At 52.1% G+C, this 14,897-nt stretch overlaps 1 protein-coding gene across 1 annotated transcript in view; it reads left to right on the top strand.

Moving 5' to 3' along the window:
- KCNK13 (potassium two pore domain channel subfamily K member 13) overlaps positions 1-14,897 on the top strand; it is a 60,392-nt gene that overhangs the window by 43,744 nt on the left and 1,751 nt on the right. The window lies entirely within an intron of this gene.

The raw sequence follows: 14,897 nt of genomic DNA, 5'->3' as shown, positions 1-14,897 counted from the left end.
GCGGGGTGCAGGCCCGAGGCTCAGGTGGGCATGCGGACCGTCTGGCCTCCACGGGGATGTCTGAGGGCATGTGGCTTACACTTCGGCTCTAGATCTGCTCATGCTCTCTTCAAGAAAAGGAAGCTTTTTCCATGTTTAAGTTTTAATTCTAATTGAGTTTAGGTGCATGGCTTTCTTTGTGGAGTGTTAAAGAGGTTTCCAGAAGGGCCTGAAATGACTTATCAGAAGGGTCCCCGGTCACTGGGATAGGAAGGGATGCAGCTAAGCCACGTTCTTCCCGGAGGAGAGAGGAGAACATGTGTCCAGCTGCTGAAACACCTCTGGCCGGAAGGGACCATTCCACAGGTGCTGGAAGTGCAGGGCGGGCCTCAGGGCACAGGCCTCCTGCAGGCCTTGCACAGTGGCCTGACTTTGCTGGGACCAGGGCAGCCGTGGGGTAGACGGGAGGACAAGCCAGGTGGTGTCTGGAGACAGAACCGTGTTACTTAGGAGGGAGGTCGGTCTGAGAGTCGTGAGAAGTGACCAGAATGTGGATGAGAGCAGATGGGTTGGGGACCGGTGAACGGCTGAGTGTCAGGGAGGATGGACGTGTGCTCCATCTCTGGCCTGTGCCTGCTCACTCCACCCAAAGCCAGGCAGTGGATGGTCCCTGATTGGTTTGCAGGACTCCTGTTTGCCCGTCACAGAGCTTTGTGTCTGCTCAGTAGTCCCCATGCAGCACGCCACTCCTAAGTGGGGGCGGAAGGGGATGTCATCACCTTCCCAGTGTCCAGCGGACAGACGTTGGGTGAAGGCTCCAGGCTGGACTAGGGGAGAGGCGACAGACAGGGAGGGTGGTCCCGTCTCGCTCCCCTCATCCTGGGCAGAACGGAGGGGCGCTGCAGGCCCAGTCGGCCCTTAAACAGCACTCGGGACAGCGGGAAAGCTACCACCAGCCAGGTCTTGGAAGTCACAAGGCGACAGCTTCCTGAGTAACTCCGTGAGTGCTGCTCTGGCTCAGACAGATGGCAAAAGAGAAAACCAAGAACAAAGCCCCAGTCACAAAGGAGCGAAACAGGCAGTGAGAGTAGTTTGTTCACAGGACAAATTGCGGGTCACGGAGCAAGCAGTTCAGCGAGTTCTTCTGGTTTGTATTTCTTCCTTTCGTGTTCGTGCTCATTTAAAAAGAGCCAAAGTAAACATACAAAACCGAGGTGAACTTGCTCCTGGCCTTTGGTTTCCTTTCTCCCGGCTGCAGAGGGTCGGCAGCTCCCTCATCCCACTTCCTGCTCCTGCTCCCCTGCAGCCAGTGCTCCCAGGCCTGTTCAGAAACGATGCCCTGGGAACAAACCAAAGAAGAGCATCCATTCCCGCAAATGGAGGGAAGACAGGAGCTGTTGAAACGTGAACAGTGTAACCGCCGGTCAGCTGCGTGTTTGCCACGTTAGAGCTGCGAGAGTCAGGATTCACTTTCCTGCTTGGTGGACCGACACAGGCCCAACGCATGGTATTGCGCTGCTTCCACCCACAGCTGTGCACTCTTAAAGCCTGTAGCATCTTATAACTAGAGATCAACTTTCCTGTCAGCCTGGCCTGCGTTTGGCTGTTCATGTGGGGACTGGGTGACTTCTGTCTGCCAGTAGCTCGTCCTCTGGCCTGGTCATTCGGGGGTCATTTCCCTGCTGGCCAGCACCCATGACAGAAAAACAAAAGATTTTACTTATATTTACTTTTATTTCCTTTATAAAAGAATCTTAAAGTCAAAGCCATTAATTTGACTTCTTATTTATAGTTTTTAGTCCATGTTAGTTTTCCCAGAATAGAAATATCATTATTATTGTTTTCTGTTTATAACATTAATTATATGCTCATTGTAAAAAAAAATGTCTTAACTATTCAGAAACAATCCAGCGTGAAGTTCCATTACAAGTTCCCCTGCCCCCAAGTAACTACTACTGAGCGTTCTGTCTATTCACACATGCATAACTGATTTTGATTTTTCTGCTGGCGTCATATAGCCATTGAATTTTGCAACTTGTTGTTCTTTTCACAAAGTGCTGATGTCATAGGGTCGACAAAAATATGCCGACGTGCTCAAGTGTCTGGCCCGGCACCTGGCGCTGCGTCAGGGCCCAGGAAGTAATGAGACTTATTAGAGTAAGACCTGGGCGTTGTCTTTGCCTTGCAAGTTCCTTCGCCTGTTTGCCACGGGTAATGGGGAGTTTGTAGAAAATGTCAGAGAACAGAGGCTTACGGAAGGGAAGCTAACAGTCCATCCCAAGGGGCTCGACTCCAGGTCTCAGACGACCACTCAAGGATGCTACGTGATGCGTGCCCTGCACAAAGACCCCCAGCCGAGGAGGGGAAGGGAGAGGTACCACTCCCTGCTCCCAGGGGGCTCTATCTGTCTGGGGGGAGTCTCTTTCTGATCTGCACACACGTTTTCATACCAGCTCGTGGCATCCCTTCGACTGCTAGTAGGATGTTGCTTCCTGTGGGGTGATCTTCTATGATAGCCTAGGACACGGCTCGGCATCGCTCTGAAAAAGCTGGTTTGGAGCTTTGCACTCCCCTAAGCAAGACGGCTGACTGCAGCAGGCCTCCAGCGTGCAGCTGAGCAACACCTGCAGGATGGCCTTGCACAGGCCGCCAGCTGTTACCCCCGGAGGACCCGGGGCTCCTGGATCCCAGGCTGGCCCCAGGAGAAGGGGACAGGGGAAGGGTGGGCCGGAAAGAAGTACATCCCAGCAGGCAGTGTTTTGAAGGCAATTGCGGGGCTCCGGGGAGGTGGTCCAGCAAGGCATGAGGGACTGGTTCCGTTAACCACACAGAGCGTGGCTCAGAGGACTCTGGAGGGATAAAGCCACGTGGGAGGCGGTGGGGCCCAGGCACCTCCTTGACCCTGGAGAGAGAGCAGGGAGAGAGGATGAGGTTCATTGTCTCATGGAGCTCTTGTTCTATTATAACGAGTATATAAAGAGGTCACTTGAGAGAAGAGCAAGTGCTTAAAAAAAAAGAGCAGACGGAAATGATAGGGTGCAACTGGGCGGAGGGACAGCCTCGTTTTCCGGTGGCCACGGGTCTGGACAGGTGTATCGAAGCTGAGGCCCGAGGTCAGCGGTGTGAACCCAGAGCTGCAAAACAGCATTCCAGCAGAGAGACGAACAGGCCCGGCAGGCCCCTTATTCACTGGGATGTGTTCCGAGCCCCCCAGTGCATGCCTGACACCATGGACAGTACCGAACCCAATACGTACATACCTACGGTAAAGTTCAATGTATAACTCACGCACAGTAAAATAATAACCAATAATAAAGTAGAACAGTTATAACAATGTACCGCAATAAGAGTTGTATGAGTGTGGTGTCTCTCCCTGTGTGACAGCTGAGACCGCTGCTGAGTGACTCATGGGCCGGATGCCCAGACAGCGTAGCTGAGCTGGACGAAGGGATGATTCCCAGCCGGGCAGAGCAGGGCGGCTCGAGATTTCATCACGCGACTCGGAACGGCACGCAATTTAAAACTTATGAACTGTTTATTTCTGGAATTGTGTATTTAATACGTTTCAGACCACAGTTGACTGTGGGTCACTGAAACCCTGGGAAACACAACTGCAGATAAGGGGGAGGGGCCACCGCACTGAGGCCCGGGGGCAGGCGGGAGCACAGTGAGTGAGGGGACAAGGTCACAAAGCCAGTCCGCAGATGAGGTGGGGTCTGGAGTGTGCAGGGCCCTGGGAGCCACAGTCGGGAGCTCTAGCACTTTCCTTCTGTGCAACAGGGTGCCATTGCAGGGTTTTCAGCCAGGGAGTGACAGTTCCCAATGTATATATTTACACGCTCCCTCTCAGAACGAAAGCTTAACATAACAGTCAACTCTGGATGCCGGGCGGAAACGAGGCTGTAGGTGGGTGTCCCCTGCACAGCCACCCCCAGTCAGAGACCTCGCTGCTTTGCTGGGGTGGCCCTGCAGGTGGAGAGTGGCCAGACTGAGACATGAGGGGGGTGCAGGACTGATCTGTGCCGGCTCAGCCTGTCAGTAGCCAATGTTGGCAGTTCTTATGATTGATATTTCCTGGGGAATGAGTAAATCACAGCACCTTACAGCAGCACAGGGGTGGGACTCGAACCTCTCATGGCTTTCAGCATCCCACCACTCACATTAGGGCAGGGGTGTCAAACTCATTTTCCCTGGGGGCCACATCAGCCTTGTGGTTGCCTTCAAAGGGCCGAATGTATAAATGTCACTGCTCCTTAACAGTTAAAGCGAGAGCTTGGCACTGCTGCCAGGTAGAAACAAGGTGGAAGAACGGACTCAGCCCTCGGGCCTTGTGTTGGCCACCCATGCGTTAGAGGATGGCATGTTGTTTCTCAGTGGACTGATGAGAGGGGGGACATCACTCCACCACCCACCACCCTACCCCCCCGGCCGGCGTCCTCCTGGACAGACATCTTAGCTTCTCCACGTCGTTGAGAACTAGAGAGCTGGCTGCTGTGGGCAGCCCGCCCAGGGTCCCGCCTCTCAGTCCTGTCCTCTCCTCCAGGCAGGGACTCAAAAATGCGGCCACCTTCCCAGCGACCCGCACCCCGTGCAGACATGTACCAGGATGTGACATTGCACTCTAAGGCTGAATAGACAGCTTTTTGCTTTAAGCTGCAGATTTATCTTTTACAGCTTTATTGAAATATAATTGAAGTATTAACCTGTATGTATCTAGGGAGTCTGATTTGATGGGTCTTGACATATCTCCGCACCTATGAAACCACCTAAAGAATTAAGGTAATGAATGTACCCTCATCATTCTCCCAAATTTCCCTGCGCCCCTGCCCATCCCAGATGACCCCCTCTCTGCTGTGGGAGGGAAAAATGGTTCTACGTCCACCCTTCTAAGTTCTTCTGATTGGTCTAATACTCAAATTGGCATGAGACAGAATAACAGGAGAAAATAACCAGATTTATTACACACGTACATACATGGAGGGGTGGCGAAAGAATACAGGGCCTGAGGACAGGCTGGTCAATTGGGGCTCATACGCCACACTGGACCAGGGCAGCTAGAAAAGCAGGAGTTTGCGGGGCCATCACTGATAACAGGACACAGAGGGACTTCGACCAAAGGGCCTTGCTGGGTTCCGCCCTGTCTAGCACACTAGCTCATGTCAAACTAAAATTCTCTATGATGCTGTCCCCTGGTCCTCTGTCTAAATTCTCTAAGGCAGTTAGGGGAAGGCCAAAGGGCTTTTTGCTGAGTCTCTGTTTCTTAAAAATAACCAGCTCGAAATACTCAACATCCCAAAAAGGCATATTTTGGGGCGGCAAGCCCTGCTTGCCCTCACAAGCAAGCGGACTCTTGCTTAGGGGTGGGCTCTTTTTGACTGGCATCTTTCACGCAGCGTGATCATTTTGAGATCCGTCCGTGTGGCTACATGGAGCAGTGGCGTATTGCTTTTTACTGGCCTTCCACTTTTGCTAGCACCATTAGTTAAAGACACTTTCAATTCTTGATCGCATTGCCAGGCACCTTTATAAACAAAAGTCAGTTGAACAAGTGCGTGCAGGTCTGTTTCTATGGCGTTTCATTGATCTGTCTGTCTGTCTTCACGCTAACACCACATGGCTACACTCTGGTAACTGCAATGTCTTGAAATCAAGTAGTGCAAGGACTCATATATTAGTTCTTGATTTTTTTATAGTCTGTTGGATTTTTTACATACCCATCATGTCTTCTGTTAATAAAGACCATTTTCTTTCTTTCTTTCTAGCTTGCCTTTTCTCTCTCTTTTTTGCCTGATTGCCCTGAAACCTTCAGCGTGACAGTGAATAGAAATGGGGCGAGGGGTTGTACCAGGCTTGTTCATGGTCCTAGTGAGGAAAAAACAGTGCCTTTCACTGTTAATTACAGTGTTAGCTGTGTGTGTGTTTGGGATGGGGCCGGTGTTAGCCTTTATCACATTGAGGAAATTCCCATCCATTCTCCGTTGGCTGGGAGTGGTTACCGTGAATGAATGTCGAATTCTGGCTGGTGATGCTTCTGCATCCACTGTGCGGTCGTGTAGTTTTGCCTTTTTTGATCTGTCAATACGGTAAATTACATTGATTTTCAAGTGTGGAATCAACCGGGCGTTCCTGACATAAATCCCCACTCACGGCGACGCATTATCCTTCTTATGGGTTGTTGGGTTTGCTTTGCCAAAAGGCTGCTCAGCGTGGCAGTGCCCGGGCCCCCTGGGGACTTGGGTGTGCGGGTTTCCTGTTAGGTCTTCTCCCCTCTCTGGGGGCAGAGGGGTGCTGAACTCACGGAGGAGTGGGAAAGTACCCCTTCCTTTCTGATTTTCTCTCCTTTTTGTGGGGTTGGAAACCTCAGCTCCCTGGATGTTGAACAGCGTTTATCGGTGAGGCCGCCTGGGCTTGAGGCTTCTTTGTGAGAAAACTTTTAACCACGATCATAGTATCCGTTTCCTCTTCAGTGAGGTTTCGTAGCTTGTGTCTTCGAAGATCTTTGAACATTTTAGCTAATTTATTGAATGTGTGGCCCATAAGCTGTTCACAATATTCCCGTGTTATTTTTTCATGTCCTGAGGGTCAGTGGCGATGTGCCCTCTCCTATTTCAGCATCGGTCATCTGTGTCTTTTCCTCCTGTCTGTCTGTGTAGACGCGCCCCCACCTTTGGTGATCCGCTCCACCCGTAGGATCCTGGAGCTGCACAGCCAAGTAGGCACCAGCACCCCTTCCTGCTCTCCAGGGGCTCCCAGTCGAACACCGCAGAGCACCGTTTTGCATTTTACTGCAAGCCAACTGTGCAAGTGCCACAGCAGGGAGGTGGTACGGCTGGGCACAGCTGCGAGGGGAAGTCGGGCAGGCCCGTGCAGGGTTCACCTGTTGCCCAGCAGGAGGAGAAGCAGCGGAGAGACGTGGAGAAGGCCTGAACTAAGCGTACTCGCTAACAGGAACTCCTTTAAGGAAGCTGTGGCTAGCAGTGCTTGGTGCGTAACCCGATTTGATTGACACAGGGACTTGCTGTTCACAGGGCTTTCATTCAGGGGGTTGCCGAGGCCCGAGAGGTGTGCAGCACAGGGTTGTGCTGGGCTGCATGGTCGTAAGGACCTGATCTGGACTTTGCCATTCTGTCCCCAGATCCCCTGTCCATCTCTGTCTCTTTCCTGGACACACCGTGCTCTTTTCTAAGCTCCATCTTATGCACCGGAAGGAGTTTCCTGGCCTGGAGTGTTGCTCCTGTCACTTTGCCTACACTGCTCAGCTTGGGCATCCTCCACCACCCAGGGAAAACCTTCTCTGACACCCTGAGCCTTCCCCTCGGACCAGTCACAGTCATGTGACCCCCAGGGTAGCTCCTAGTATCCCAGGAGTCAGCAGGGGTTAGCGATTATGGCATGGGCTTTGGAGTCAGAAAGACTATATTTCTTATACTGGCTTCACCGCTTATCAGCTGCATGACTCTGGGCAATTTATTTTCCCTCCGTAAGTCTCATGCGTGACATGGGAATAAGAATACCAGTAGTGCCTACTTCTTGGGCTTCTAAAGATTAGGTAAAATAGCCCGTGTAAAGCTCAGAGCACAGAGCCTGGTGCCGGAAATGTGTGATAAATGCTGTCGCTGTTATTGTCATTACCATTAGTCACTTACATGTTTCTGTCCTCGCCCCTGCACTTGCAGGCAGGAAATGCATTTGCTTCTCCCTGGTCTCAGTGTGTGGCCCACCCCCTCCACACAGTGGGCGTTCAGTGAGTACTGTGGTGTGCAGAAAGCTCCTGTTTCCTTGAGGTCTCTCATCTGGTGTCATCAGAACTGAAAGGGGAATTAGGAGCGGGGCCGTGGGCTGCAGCTGGCAGCCTCTGAGTCGTGCAGGAGATGCAGAGGCAGCAACGGGGTGGCCACAGCCACTCAGGGCCCAGCTTTTCTCCCGAGAGCAATGCCACCCGGAAGCCCATCCTTGCCCACCAAGGAAGGGGCTTAGAGCAGGGCAAATGGCCTCTGTCCTGAGATCACCGGGCAGTGGGTGGGTGGGTCCTGGCGCAGGCTCAGACACCTGATGTGGGGGTTCCATTTGGATTCTGGCCTCTCCCTGGCCCTTCATCTCTGATTTGACCCTGTCCCCTGACCACCTGTGCTTTGCTTCTATTAAAAAAAAAAACCAATAATAAAACAAGCTACCAAAAATATATGTGGTGGAGTTAAAGACTTCAGTCACATCATCTTTTACAGAAGCTGTGCAGCAGGAACCCGTGTGACAAACTCGGTGCAGGATCCCCATGAAGAGCTCCCAAAACTCTCCGGGGCTGGCTATTCAGAGTTCTGTGAATGGAGACAGAGAGACAGCGGTCCCGGAGGAAAACTCAAGTTGTCACGGTGGGGTCTCTGAACATAAGGCAACCCCAACCAAAATCCAAATGTCTTTTCCAGAACCTCGTCAAATAGTTCTAAAGCTCATTGGGAAATACAGAAGGCCGAGAAACATGTGAAAACTGTAGGCAATGAAGCAGGAAATTGGTGGAGAAGAAATTATATATTCCAGAAGGACTCCAGCTGCAGGCAGTGGAGAGGTGATGTCTTGTTTACTGGTAACATTAGCTCGGCGTCAGGCACATAGGACACACTCAGTCACTGTCTGTCCAACGAATGAGTGAGCAGAGCTGAAGCACACAGGGGACCCGCCGGGGACAAGGACCACTTCACATGCATGTTGGGGGGAAGAGGAAGGTGGAGGTGCAGGGTATTTTTAAGGGGAAAATGCAAACTAGGTCAACTTGTAGTGAAGAGCCTGTGCTGCCAGCAGAACTAGAAATGACGTCATCCAACCACAATCCCTTGGTGTCAGCCCCGGAATCCTCTAGGGAAAGCACCTCTGAGACGATCCGAGGGCTTAAACCTTCTCCTGGAGGCCTTCTGCCCGAGTGCGCGGCCGCTCACGCCTCTTCCATCCCCCAGAGCGGGTACCAATGACCTCGTCCTTTTCCAGCCCCCACTGTTCGCCCTGAAATCTGACCCTACTCAGTATAAACAGGGTGATTGACACCCAGTGCAGCTGATTCAGTGAACCGGGGTTGTGGTTTGCACAGGGGCCTCAGACTTGCTCTCTGGCTCTAATTTTGCATTTCCATTTTTAAAAAGTAGTTTACCAAAGACCCTCACGTTTGGCTCAATAGCCAGAGTTCAGGGGAGGTGTCTTGTCTTCGGTGTTTGTTCTTTTGGTGGGAAAATTAAGTCTAGTGAACCAGCCCTTTCTTTCCCCGCAACCAGCTAAAATACGGCTGTGTTACGATCTTTTCGAACGTGTCCTTGGGCGGTTAAATTGTTGTACTGATCTCATCTATGCCATGGGCACCACAGTGCCTTCGAAGTGGGTTCTCTGTGGGCTTTGGGCAAAAGAATGTTTTGACTGCTTTCTGGAACTAATAATATCAAAATTAAATGGTCTTGAGGAGAGGGCCCCAGAGGGCCCCTCAAAGACTAGTTCACAGCAGAGCAGAGACTCATTCAGATGCAGCCCTGAAGGGGCCTCGGGAAACTGGGTCTGAGGGGCGGGTGCCTCAAGGAATGAAAGGGGGGCAGGGGGAGGGAAAAAGGAAGGGAGGGAGGGAAGAAAAGGAAAGGAAAACATGATTTTCTATAGGGAGCTGGGGTTCGCCGGAGGTGATGTTCACAGGAAACATGAGAATGTTTATCAAATATTTCTAGGAGATTCTAGGTAACACAGGGTAAATAATGGTGCAATAGCAACAGACCGGCTTAGCTCAGGCCGAGTAACCAACGCCAGAGACAGGATGACTAGTAATCAGCAGACATTCATTTCCCACGGCGCAGGAGGCTGGAAGTCTGAGGTCAGAGGCCCGCACAGCTGGGTTCTGGGGGACGGCCCTGCTCTGGGTGGCAGAGTGCGGACTTCCTGCTGTATGTTCACCTGGCAGAGGGCAGGGAGAGGGGAAAGACCTCTCCCGAGACCCCGAGAAGGCCACTAACCCCATCCGGAGGGCTCCCCCTCCTCCTATGTCACACTGAGGGGTAAAGTTTCAGCAGGGAATATGTGTTTCGGGGGACAGGAATGTTTAGTTCCTAATACAGAGGAAATTGCATGGGTTTGAGGAGAAGAGGTTCGAACTGGGGAAGAACAGGGATGATGCTATCATAAACACCACACTTGTTCCTTGTTTTCTATGGCCTGCTGTTCAGCTGGCCCAGGCCCTGCTCCGTGCTGGTTACCGCACTGCGTGTCTCCGTGAAACCCCCAGAGTCGAGAGAGCCACCCCTGCTCTCTGGCAGCTTGGCTGTCAAACTGGATTTGGGGGAGCACCAGGATGCCACAGGCCACCATGGGCGCAGGGAGGGTGTTGGGGTGAGCTGAGCGCAGTCAGGACACACACAGGTAGCATCTTCCTAATTCCTGAAATGTCCTGCGGCCAGATCTGCTCCCAGGGGCTGAGGAAGCAGCCTCTCACCAGGTACGCGCCCTGCATGGTGGCAATGTCCTGCTCTATTGGATCATTTCTTCAGGGTCTGGGGCAGAGCAGTTTTGCTCAGGAGAGAACGTAATTGTAAAAACAAACATGCTGGCTTTTGTGGAGCTGTTTCATGATTTAAAAGCTAAGTAGCTCTGAAACTGAAAAACCTACTTGAGTCAGTGGTGCCTCCCTACCCCCCCTCCCTTTGAATTCCAGCGAAGTAGCGACAGCACTTATCTCCGCCCTTGCACTACGGGGCGGTGAAGAAGAAAGGGCTGGAGAAAGCAGCACGCAGCGCTCAAGGTCACGATTCCACATGCTTCTTGGGGAGATGAAATCTGCAACGTTTCTCCACGGGAGCTGATGGGTGCAGCATCCCTGGATGCTCATTTCTTGCTGCCTTCTGAGTATAAACACTACTGTGACCTGTAGTAATGGGCATGATTTAAAGAGTTCTTTGTCACAGCCTAGTTCTCAACTTCACAGTTAGGATAAGAAGTAATTTATTTTTACTTATAATCTACTATTGCTGAAGCGTCTAGAAAATGGTTACTTCGGAAGTTACCAGGAAAATAGTTCAATCTTTACTGCCTCTGATTTCCTAATATTTTGCCAAAGATGCTTTACTGTTAACAGAATGAGAGAGGAGTCATAACCCTCAAAATAGCAAATTCCCAAACATACCCTCAACTTTGGAAGGACTCCTAACTTCTGCACACACCCCGAGACGGCTGTGGGACGCCAGCCCCGGCACATTGTGGCCAGGTTCCCCCTCCCCCTCCTCGACACCTTCTGAAATGCTCAGTCAGCCTGTGATGTCGCTGTGGTGCAGTCACAGGTAGAACCGTTCTTCAGGCAGACTTAGATTCACCTGCCTGGCCTGTAGAAGGGGAGCCGTAGACACCCAAGGGGAGCTCCCCCAGAATCCTGGGGCAATCAGATAAGTAGAGTGAGCTCAGATTTCTGTCCTGCACACACATCACAGAATGTTGGAACTGGAAGGTCCTTAGAGTTTATCTGGGCTACCCTTCCCTCGTTTTACCAAAGGGGCAACCAGGAAAAGCTTGACCATTACACACCTAGGTTAGTCGTGGTCTGAACTAGGACCCAGGCCCCTCGCTAACTAGCTGCGTGACCTGGAACAAGTTCCTTGACCGCTCTGTATTTCAGGTTTCCCCTTCAAGGTCGGCATGAGGACCGAAGGAGTGATTTTCTGTAAAGTACTAAGCCCAGGGCCCAGCTCAGAGCAGGAACTCCGTCCTCATGAATGGTCGTCCCCATTATCATTCTTCCTATGACACGACCCTGCCCGCCTCAAACCACTGAAAGAAACAGCGAATGGCCTTATGCCTAAGAACCCAAAAGGTTTAACACATGGGCAGGACTGGGAGGAAAACCCACGGGGCCGGAGGCTCACACCCCGCTGGGCCCTCTCCCTAACTACCCAGTGGCTGGCTGTGAAGAAGAGGCGTTCTTAGCTTGATGTTATTAACTCATAGGGTTTGCTCCTATTTAGTTCACAGCAGGGAAGTTATGATGAACACAGACATGGCACAGTGTGAAATTCCGGTGAGCCAAAGGGAAGTTCTAGTTATCGGCTGAATTCCAGCTTGTGGAACCCAATTACCAGTGTTTGGGTGGGGGAAGGTACTTTGAAAAGTTTGTAAGATCGCCCTGGCCAATGTGCCCCGACGGTAGGAGCATCGTCCTGTATACCGACGGGTCGTGGGTTGGATTCCCGGTCAGGGCATATGCCTGGGTGGTGGGTTTGGCCCCCCACCCCCGGTCAGGGCACGAATGGGAGGCACCTGATCCATGTTTCTCTCTCATGCTGATGTTTCTCTCCCTCTCTTCCCTTCTGTGTAGCACATCCTCAGATAACAAAGCAGGGGGCGGGGTTTATAAGGTCTTGAAAAAGGATTTTGGGTCATCAGCTTATTTTTTTAAAGATTTTATTTATTTTTAGAGCGAAGGGAAGGGAGGGAGAAGGAGAAGGAGAAAAACATCGATGTGTGAGAGAGACATGTACCGGTTGCCTCATTCACCCCCCAACCAGGGGCCAAACCCACTACCCAGGCATGCGCCCTGACTGGGAATCGAACCAGCCACCTTTCACTTCACAAGACAACGCTCAACCCACTGAGCCTCGCTGGCCAGGGCTCGCGTCATCAGCTCGGATTTGCTGGCGCACAGGGGCTGCAGCCGTGGGAGGGGAGGGAGATGGTCTCTTACACAGCCTGTCCGCACTGGGCACACAACTACAGCTTCCAGTTACAGGGCTCATGCCCTGGTTCGTCAGATGAGAACCTGGACGTGAGGGCGTTAACGTGAGCGTTTTCCGGTGTCGCTCTCCTGTCTGGGTGGTCACGTCCCCGAAACACGCTTCATTACAATCAGGGCAGGGTGTGTCCGTGCGAGGCAACGTCAGTTCGTACCCCTCAGGCGGATAGCCTTCAGGAAGGGTCTGCTCTGGAATCCATTCTCAAGAGGTGGCTATTAAATAGCACTGTAAATATTGCCATCAAATCTACCCCACAGGGCCTATCGGCCAGCATAAGAAATGTTAGAGATCATTCTCCATGGAAGAAACGAGTCCCGTGCAAGATAGATGGGCGAGGCTGGCCCGGCAGCCGGCTGGAGCCACAGCGTGGACACGCTCAGTTCTGTCTTCTCCCCACTTAGCAGGGTCTCCAGTCATTAAAAACTCCTTGTGTACACAATGGCAGTGGGCTGGTGTTAATGGCCACACTACTTAGTCATTTCCCTGTTACCTTTTAGGCTGTACTCTCCCTAGGATACGCGTGTTGCCGAGGATTTCGTTAGTGAAAGACAAGACTTGGCGAGCGTCAATGTGCCTGATTAGTCACATTGTTGGTACTTTGGTGGGGACCAAACAAATCGTGCTTCTGAGTCTGGCTGTCTATCCTTGGGCAAGTTACTGCGTCCTTCTCCTTCTCATTCATCCAACGGGACCAACAGACTAGAAATGAGCACCCAGCTCCCCAGTGTGGGTGCGAGGCGTCGGGGTCACGGGCCCGAGACCAGGCCTTCAAGTGTGCCTGTGTCCTTTCCTCCAGCAAGGGGGGCCCTGAGGCTTAGTACCCTCAACCCAAGGCAGCCCTGATGCTCTGCATCTCGAGCTCAGGAAGAGGGAGTTTCCCGTGACAAAGACTGAATTATTAGCTTACACACTCGGAGCCCGAGAGTGGTGAAAGCTATGGAAACCCCTCCAGCTGCAGACATCGGGGGGTTGCCTGCCGGTGCTCCGTGGACACCGCCGTTGGCACCATTCTCTCTTATTTTTGCTGATTGAAAAGGTGGCGGTGGTCAGTCCAATGCAGCAGGTAATCAAAAGCCATGGACTGTCCTTTCTTTAATAAAACTGAGTGTTTTAAAACCAAATAACAAGAGACGATCTAGAAATGTTAGATCTCTGAAACAGGTCGCAAAAGTGCAAAAAGTCTCGTTCATTGGAAAACCGGTTTGCTGGGCTTGTGGACGGGCTGCGCCCGCACCCCTGACTGCACCCAGGTCACTCACTCTTCCCCCGTGGGGCTGCAGCCAGGACCCCGAAGCCAGGGTAGCCCCACCGTGCCTTTGTTCCGGGCCTGGATTCACAGTCCCTTGTTTTCTAGATCTGTCTCAGCCTGGATGCTGCTCTCCTTGAGGTCCAGGACCTTGTACAGGGTCGTCTTTGTGTGACCCAAACCCCTGCACAGGCTCTTGAACTGAACAGGTGCTCAATCAATTACCACTGTTATCGATGGCAGAGAGCCGCTGGTAAAAACCACCGCTGCCCCCTCTCCAAGAGGGAACTAGTGGTCGCCCCTGGGATGGGACAGGAAGACTTTGGAAAAGAAAACATTCGCCCATTTGAATCTCCTGCTACACAAGAAAGCTCTTTTCTGGTTCTCGGCAAAGGCGTCCCTGCTCTCGTGTTTGTTTCTCATTGTTCTTAGCGACGCCCATTGTCCTACAGTTGGTGTGCTCATTAACGCGTCTGTGTGGGTGGGTAGACAGGTCAAGGAGGTGGGAGTTGCAAAGAGGGCAAGACAAAAGCTAGAGAGACGTTTTATATTTTATCCACCCACACCTCAGATTTCATTTCCAGAGCATGAGGTGGGTGCTGGAAGAATGTTGTTCAAAAATGAGGAAATGTTGAGCACATTTCTCAACTCGGCCCATGCTGGCGTCCGCTGTCTCTCTGCCCAGGACAGCCCCCCCCCATCCCGCCGCACACTGACGACCTCCTCTCTGCCTCACTCCTCCTTACCTTTCGACTCCCCCGCTTCATCTGCCCAGAACCCCAAATCTGAGATGGGCTCCCCCCGAGCAGCTCCCATGGGGTCCTGTTCCTCCTCCAGCATAACATCTACCCCAATCGAGCAATCGCATCCCTAGACTAGAGCACCCCCCCCTTCCACAGTTCTATCACTCGTCCCTGGAACGGCACCTGGGA

The sequence above is a fragment of the Artibeus jamaicensis genome, unplaced genomic scaffold, assembly GCF_021234435.1.
Source record: "Artibeus jamaicensis isolate MK-2021 breed Jamaican fruit bat unplaced genomic scaffold, CSHL_Jam_final contig_444, whole genome shotgun sequence".
Lineage (NCBI taxonomy): Eukaryota > Metazoa > Chordata > Mammalia > Chiroptera > Phyllostomidae > Artibeus > Artibeus jamaicensis.
The sequence above is the reverse complement of the archived record's forward strand: the minus strand, read 5'-3'. Positions and strand labels throughout refer to the sequence as shown.